Raw genomic sequence first — 9,221 nt, 5'->3', positions numbered from 1 at the left:
ATTTGAAACTTTTTACAAGGATCGAAAAGGAGCTAGAGACACTAACTAACACTACCAGGATCTTCAGCCAGGATATCCAAACGGAGATAAGGGCACTAGGGGAACAAGACGACTAAAAATACTTAGGAATTCTGGAAGCGGACACCATCAAAGCAACTGAAATGAAAGAGAGAATTGGAAAGGAATACCTCAAGAGAACAAGAAAACTCCTGGAAACGAAATTATATAGCCGAAACCTAATAAAAGGTATAAATACATGGGCAGTATTACTAGTAAGATACTCTGGACCGTTTATAGGGTGGACAAAAGAAGAACTGAGACAACTCGATCAGAAGGCCAAGAAACCCATGATCATACATAATGCACTACATCCAAAGGACAATATTGACAGACTCTACGTGAAAAGGAAAGATGGCAGGAGAGGACTGGTCTGCATAGAAGACTGTGAATGACACAAAAAAAGAACTAGAAATATACATAATGCAAAACACTGAAAGGATAATTATGGCAGCGAGAGACACTGAAAAAAAAATAAAACAGAAAGCCAAATGACAAAACAAGAAAAGAAAAATGGTATGAGAAACAACTGCACGGAAGATTCATAAGAATGACAAAAGATGAGAATAACGAAAATACTTGGACATGGATGCGAAAAGGACATGTAAACCAGGAAACTGAATCCCTAATAACTGCAGCACAAGATAATTCGATAAGAACCAACCATATCAAAGCAAAGACCGATAAAACAAGAAAACAGCAAATGCAGACTCTGTGGACAAAGAGACGAAACAATAAACCATATAGTGAATGCAGCAAACTGGCTCAAAAGGAATATAAAAACAGGCACGACCAAGTGGGGAGAGCAGTACAATGGGAATTATGCAAATAACTGCTTTTTGAATGTACAGACAAATGGTACAAGCATAAGCCCACAACAGTACTCGAAAATGAGAACCACAAAATCCTATGGGTCATGGACATACAGACGGACAAACCCATCCAAGCAAGAAGACCAGATGTCGTAATAATTAACAAGAAAGAAAAATCCTGTCAAATCGTAGACTTTGCTGTCCCAGCTGACCACAGGGTGAGTATGAAAGAAAAGGAAAAACGAAGCAAATACACAGAGCTAGCCAGAGAGTTAAAAGGGATTTGGATGATGAAGAAAATCAAAATAATACCGATAATAGTAGGAGCACTAGGAACAATTCCGAAAATCTTTGAAAAAAGAATGGGAGAAATTGGAATCAGAAAAATGGCTCCAAAGATACAACGATTAACAATAATGAAAACAGCTGAAACATTAAGGAAAATCCTTGAGTGCGGAGAATAATACACATGAACCACATGCGTGAGTCAGACAAATTTCTGCAGAGGCAAAACATTAAGAAGCGTTACAGGGAAGCTGCATATTAACAAGTTCTACATCCCCATGATGCATCCCCTCCTATTGTCCCATCACCGCCCCCCCCCCCCGAAAAGTGTGATACTAAATAGCCTAGAAGGGTCAAGGAGGATGGAAAGACCCTGGAAAGAGCGCTGACCAGACCCCCGCTGGACAAGCGCGAAGAGAACTAGGACCTTGGGGAGGCTTAGTGCCACTCAAATTCCAGTATAGATTAATGGCCGCTGCCAGCAAGAAATCAATGGTCAGAGGCTGTTGCGGCAACGCAAATTTATTTGCAAATACTATCGAAGGAGGTGGAGAGTGCTGGACGTCTGAGGAGACTTGTTGTCACTCAGCTTCCAGGGAACACTACAGGTTTTCAATCAGATCTTTGATGACCTGTGTGAAAGCTCCATGTGAGCCAATACTAATAATACACTGCACTAGAATGACTGCGACTATGGAAACAATCCTGAAGAAAGAGGCTACCGAAGGCAAATGAAAAAAATTTTTTTTTTAAATCAATTTTCCCCCCAAACAAGGCACAGTGCCACTTTGAAATAGGGGACTACTATCGTAGACATAATTTGCAGGGGCATTATGAAGGGAGATGAGTAGCAAGATTTTTATTCACATTAAACTTGAACTTCTGCATATCAGTACAGTTGGGAAAGCAGAATCCCGGAAAGGAGTTCCAAAGACTTGCAGTTCTGGGGAAGAAACTATTGGAGTAAAAGGCTTTCTTATACCTAGGGATCTCTACAGTAAAAGGGTGGGACTTAATTGCTTGTCGGGTTTGTCGGGAGTAGTCACGTCATGGAGGTACAAATGCTTGTAGTTCGTCAGAGCATTCACCATTAAAGTATTTGTAGAACAGGCAGAAGGATGCAACATCTCGTCGATGGGACAGAGGTTGAAGCCTAGATGACAGTTAAAGACCTATAAGGTTGGCGACTCTCTTTTGAATCTTGTCCAGGAGTGAGAGACAAGCAGCAGATGCACCAGTCCAAATGTGACAATAGTACTCCATACATGGGCGAATGGTGGCCTTTTAGAGGTACATGATACTTTCAGGCATAAGTAATTTTCTAGCACGGTAGAGAGAGCTCACTTCTTTGCAGCAGCCTTGGCAATGCTCTCAATGTATCTATTCCAGTTCATGTTCCCTGTAAACGTTAGGCCAGGGAGTTTCAAAGAAGTACTTTAAGATAGTGTTCTTGGCTATTGCTATTGGTGGTAGAGAGAGAGAGAGAGAGAGAGAGAGAGAGAGAGAGAGAGAGAGAGAGAGAGAGAGAGAGAGAAATCTATGTTATAAGGTTAATGGCTGGCGTGAATCGAAGCAAGACTGATCCCCAAGAGAAGATGATTTTCAGAACTGGAAATAATGGAAATCCGACAAAAGATAAATGGTGTAAAAGGTCAAGAAATGTTCTTTAGCGGAAACCAACTGTTGTAAGATTGGGAAATCATAAATATCGGAGCCGAAGAAACCGATAACTATGAAATCACAAAACCCACTGAGAAAAAAACATAAAAAATTGTGAACAGACGATTTAGAAAGAAGAATAAAACAATGGTTCCAACTTTTAAGGAATGAATAATGGAAGAACTTTAAATTGGAAACATTAAACTTCGGGCCAAGCTCACAGTGTAGTATCTGTTCTGATGCTCCACTTCATTTATTTTCTATCCTCGGTTAGTGGTGGAGAAATCTTTCATGACTGAAACATTTTTTTGTTTTTGTTCCTATCCAGAATACCCCCTTTTTGGGAGCTGGATTTTCTCCGCATTAAAAAAAAACGATATTGTGTCTAACTCTGCCCTCGTGGGGAGGCAAGCAAATAGGAACATTAAACTTAAAGTAGAACCAAAACTCCACCAAAATATAATGAAAAGACTTTAAAGGTTATCAAAAAAAGTGAAGAGTACTGGAAATCTTGGGAGACTTGTTGTTCCCCAGATTCCGGGGAACACCACTAGTTGTTGTCAGTCAATAATCTCTAATGATGGCTTATATGAGAACGTGATGACGTTGCGGCGAACTATTGCTCTGGCCTTCGCCAGGTGGTAACCGCGGTGGGATAGGAACTCCAAATCTCCTAACTGTATCCTCAGCAATTACTGCCTTCCATAGTTGTTGTCGTCTCACCACGTTTTGGCCAAGTAAGCCTCTGAGCGACTTTGGGTAAGATTGAAACCGCTATCTTCAGACAATGCTTACCTTGAATTGTAGAGATTCAACGTCTCTATCCACCTGACGAAGGCCAGAGGAATAGTTGGTCGAAACGTTGTGAAACAACCACTAAAAAAAGACAAGGATAATAGTCCGCAATAAATAAATTGATATATAATACTCATCTGAAACATTCCAATTGATTAAATAATATAACTCCTAATGAGTACAAATGTTAATAATAATAACACAAAGTTAATGGCTGGCATGCATCGAAGCAAGATTGATCTTCAAGAGAAGATGCTTCTCAGAACTGGAAATAATGAAAATCTAGCAATAGATAAATGGCGTAAAAGATCAAGAAACGCTCCTTAGCGGAAACCAACAGTTATAAGAGCGGGAAGGCATAAGCATTGAAGCTGAAGAAACCGAAACTCACCGAGGAAGAAGCTTCAGAAGTTTTAAACAACAAACGATTTATGGATAAGGATAAAACAAAACTCCAAATCCTAAGGAACGAATAAATGAAATTTGGAAACGGTAAAAGTCAACAGATTCCTCCCGTATATCTCAACAGGTGCTATGAGATGAACAATAACGCCAAACTAGTGAGTATTAAATGCAAAGTAGAAACAAAACATCACCAAAGGAATACAACGAAAAAAACCTGAACGGGAAATCAGACTTATGGGAGCTTAGTTCTCCACACGTGGACACACAGACACAAACGGAGGACTTTAAGGTAAACACGATTAGCGCCCTTCAACTCTGATAACACAACGCCTTGCCACCAGGGGGCGATGCAGCCCATTTTGTATTTTTCTCTTTTTCGCTGGACCCCAGGACCATGCAAATGTGACGGAAACAATCTCCTGGTTCTGGCAAAGTCAGGCCGCGTTCGAACACTCAAAGAATATTGCGGCCTAAACGCAAGTAACGTTACTCATTCATCTTTCGCTACAAACTCTTACAACCTCGATTTGTAATTAAATGTAAATACACCTACATTTATCGTATATATCGGTGAACTTCGTGTCTTCATGACGCAAACTTTGCTTCTTTCACCTACCTTTACAACACATGAGGACGGGATCGTGTAGCAAAATGTAGCAGGCAAAAATCGGGAACAAAGATAGGAAATAGTCAGTTTCGCCCTGCACCGCCCACCTCTAGAAGAGAGGAATTTCTTGGCTGTAGTAACTGTAGAGAAAGAAGGAGACAGAAAAAGAAAAAAAAAGCAGAAGAAAACTCGTTTCTCGCAGATTCATGGTTCGTCACAAAGAACAATCCAACTGCCAGAACCACCTATACACAATCTGCATAAATACTGCCTTACTGCTTCCCAGCGTCCTGCCTTTATAGCGGCCGGGAATTATATATTTGCATAATCGCGCGAGAACACGCACGATTATGCGAGAATTGCATAGGGTCAACGCCAATAAGAACCCATGGACGCCATCTTGGAACTCTCTTCCGCTCGTCCCGCAACACAACAACAGACGTATCCGAGGTAAGCTTTTCATTCCCCCCTCCCATTTCGGTTATTGCCAATTCCACTACAGATCGCCAATTACATAAGCGACCCTGACCACAACAGATTTGACACCCAGATTAACAAACTTCAAAATTAAGCTAAATTCGCAAATAGGGTGAAGGAGGACAGAAAACGATTAGAGATGGAAAATATGACTCGCAGAGAAGAAAGACTAGATAAGAAAACATGAAAAACTAAAACAAATATAGCAGCAAATAAAAAAAAGGCGATACGGATACAAAACGGAACAGTAGAAACAAAATAGGACGTTTGAAACCAATGTCAGTTTTATTAAAACGTAAGCAAAAGAAAAACAGAGACGGAACAACTAGAGCCAACATAAACTAAACACTTATGGGGCACTATATGGAGAAAACAACAAGACCACAGCAAAAATGTTAAATGACTGAAAAAAAAAACAGAAACTGAAAATTACGGAAGAAACGCTTAAAAAAATTCTCAGGGTTAAAATAAAAAATTAAAAAAACAGCAGGATTTTGCGTAAAAACCTGAGATGCATTTACGAAATTGACGCACCCAAATGGGCAATCAAAGAAAATACTACATTAATATAAAAAGACATAGAAAAAAAAAATTATCTCAAGCAACTATAGATCAATAACCTGTTTACAAACCATTTAGTGAAAGCTAAAAGCACCACTGAGACCGCTCCCTAAATACTCGTGGATTACATCCTGAATGACAGAACGGGTGCTGAGAAGGGGAAAGAGGGGCGCATGGCCTGCTATACGTTGATCAATGATCATAAATGAAGTATAGGTAAAGGGAAAAACATAGCTATGGCATAGATCAACTACAAAAATCCTACGACAGAATCGCTTAAGCATGTATAATCGAGTGCTTTAGAATGCACAAGATGTCCAACAAGTTTATCAATCTTATAGCGAAAGCATGAAGATTGGAAGTGACAGCTGGATGACAATAACCAGCTGAGATAACAATACAGATAGGCGGAGACTCTTTATCACCACGACTGTTCATCATTACCATAAGGTCACTTAATAATATGCTCATGAAATGTGATCCTAGATAAAAAGTTTATTGGCACAGAAGAAAGAATAAACTACATCATGTATATGGACGAGCTGCAACTATTTGAATATTAAAAAAAAAACTGGAAAAGCTGACACACACGACTAGAATCTTCTCACAAAACATTCAAATGAATTGCGGAATGGAATAGTGTGCACTGCTAGAAATAAATCGAAGCGGAGAAAACTGGAAACATCGGAGGACTTGAAACTGCCTAACCAAGAGAAGCCGGAGTGGAAGGGAATGGAATAATAAGCAAGTCGCAGTCACAGGGTGACGAGCAAGGTGGACTGAAATAGTCTATAACTAAAAGGCATTTTCACGATTTCACATTTTCTGAAATAGTCTATAACTAAAAGGCATTTTCACGATTTCACATTTTCTGAAATAGTCTATAACTAAAAGGCATTTTCCATGGATGCTTCATTTTCCATTATTATTATTATTATTTTTTTTTTTTTTTGCGAGAATGGGTTTAATTAGGTCTAGTGCAGTCAATACAACAATTGAATTCAGCGTATGGTAAACAAGTGCGTTTTTATGTTGTCTAACCTAATTGTTTTCTTATGTCCATAGATCATTTTGTCAGGGGAACAGTGAATTTCACTGATAATATAGAAAACACAGGAGGCAAAATTTGGACTACGTAGTTCGTTGTACGTGATTGTAGGGCTGGGAATCTAAGCAGTGTGGACTTTAGTTTTTGTTGTGGAAAATGCGTAGGTCTTTTTCTAAGCATTAAGGACGAAATGTTCGAGGGATTTGGGGGTTTTGCTTGAGGCTTTTTTTTTATATCAAATTTATCCTACAAATCATAGACGGCCAGGTTCTTGGTTGCCTAATAAATTTTTAAGTCTTTCTAGCTAATCTTAGAGAAACGAAATCATCTTCATTAGATGGTCACCTGCTAGATCGCTATACCTCCCAATAACTGACTTAACTCGAAAAGTAGGGCCGTGGAGAGTGTAATGTCGTGCCGCGTTTTGTCTTGTTTCCAATGCCGTTGGAAGCATACTCTGATTTTTGGTCGCCGAGTTTACAGACAAAATACAAGCGTGTGTAAAGATGTACATTATTATAATAGATGCAAGAAGATTATTCTAATATTTAAAAATCGGGTACTAGAACAGCTTTTGGACCCCAGGAAACCGATTTTTTGTTGGACATATTCAAACCGTTTACGTAAACCGACCGGAACATGCCGCAGTGCTTATTCAATCAGAAAGTCAGAGAAGCGGACGACAACTTTACTTTATTAAAAAAAAATCAAAAAAAAAAAAAGAAAAAGAAAAAAAAGAAAAATGTATAAAACGTTTGAACAAGGCAAAACCGATCTGTGTGTGTATTTTTTTAACCCTAACACAACCCTAACAAGTTCGAAAGCTGTAGCAATAATCCAAAAATAAAATTAATTAAAAATTAAAAAAAGAAAAAAAAAAAGAAAAGAAATCTGCAAAAAAAAAAATCGTTTTTTCATTAAGTATGTTTTTTTTTTTTTTATATATATAATTTTTAATTTATTCGGAAATAACATAATTTGTCGACATTTTTTTTTTTTTTTTTTTTTTTTAACTTTCCATATGGGGAAAAATTATTTAATTAGTTTTCTTTGTCAAAAAGGAATAAAAAACAAATAAAATAAAATGTCATAAAATAAACCCGACGATGAGTGTTTCTTCTTCTTCTTCTTCTTCTTCTTCTTCTTCTTCTTCTTCTTCTTCTTCTTCTTCTTCTCTCTCTCTCTCTCTCTCTGTCTTTTTTTTTTTTTTTTTTTTTCTATTGAAAAATCGTTTTGATTTTGATGTTGGTTCGTCTAGATTCGGCTTTTCCCGGTGGTTTACGTATTTCTGCGTCGGCAAACGTCGGCTTTATCTGGTTCCAAAACTGTACCCAATTCCCCAAATCGAACAATCATCATATTTTACCCCCTCCCACCACCACTACCTTCATTTCTAAACTAAAAAAAAAAAAGAATATATAGTCAAGTATTACAATATCTTCAATTTATCGTCTTCAACTGTACACCTCGTTGTGCTGTGATGGGTATCGTGTGAGGTGGATTAGAAGGGGAGGTGCGTAGAAGCTTTCAATGGATGGAACCATCTGATTTCCATGGTAACACTAATCGACTTTCAAGAGTTGCGATTGATAATTTTCGATACCTGGTCGGAGGGGGTGGGGTAGGCATCAGAATGGTTGGTGAAGAATCTAAGAGATTTTTGTTGGTTCGTTACTAACACCCACTGAGTAGGAAACTCGTCTGAACTTCGACAAATCAATAAGCGTGACACATTTTACGAGCGCGTGTCGAGCAATTGATCGAATGCAGAAATATTTGCAGTTATTGATGTTTTGTAATCGTTTATTTATTTATGTTTTATTATATATATATATATATATATATATATATATATGTGTGTGTGTGTGTGTGTGTGTGTGTGTGTGTGTGTGCGTGTGTGTGTGTGTGTGTACACTACAGGAAGACCTGACGTTGCCCGGTATTAAATGAAGATCAACGAATATTCCGCACTCCCAATACTTTTATTGTCATCGAAATCAGTGACATCGACGATTTTTTTAAAATCAAATCGATTAATTGCCTGTTCAAATCGGAGACCCACCGCAACGGCGCAACGCATCGGGAGGAAGCTTCACGTGTCTTCCCCCGCAATAGCTTAGTCCACAATAAAGAGGCTTGCCTTGTTTCTGTTGTTCTTGGCCTTCGGGCCTGGATCAAAGTGTAGTACCTGTTCCGGCAGATACTGCAAGCGAAGACCCTATGTGGGGGCGACTCCACAGATAAGACCTTGGTCAATGTAGAGGCAACACTTCATACCAATTGTCACTATCAAGCTTCCCTACTCCCCGGGGAGCTGGTCCTCATTTCCCCTTCACCCCTCACATTAAAAATCGGCCTTGTGCCTAATTTGCTCGGTGGGGGAGCAATAAACACCCTGTTGTTATTGGCCTTCGGGCCGGGATCAAAGTGTGGTATCTGTTCTGCAGATACTTTACTTAAGGTAATTTGTCCGGTCAATGGAGGGGGAACCCCTCTATACTGGGACAATTACTAT

Source organism: Euprymna scolopes, chromosome 12 (genome assembly GCF_053919585.1).
Source record: "Euprymna scolopes isolate OS-2025 chromosome 12, ASM5391958v1, whole genome shotgun sequence".
Lineage (NCBI taxonomy): Eukaryota > Metazoa > Mollusca > Cephalopoda > Sepiida > Sepiolidae > Euprymna > Euprymna scolopes.
This window is presented reverse-complemented; position numbering follows the sequence as displayed.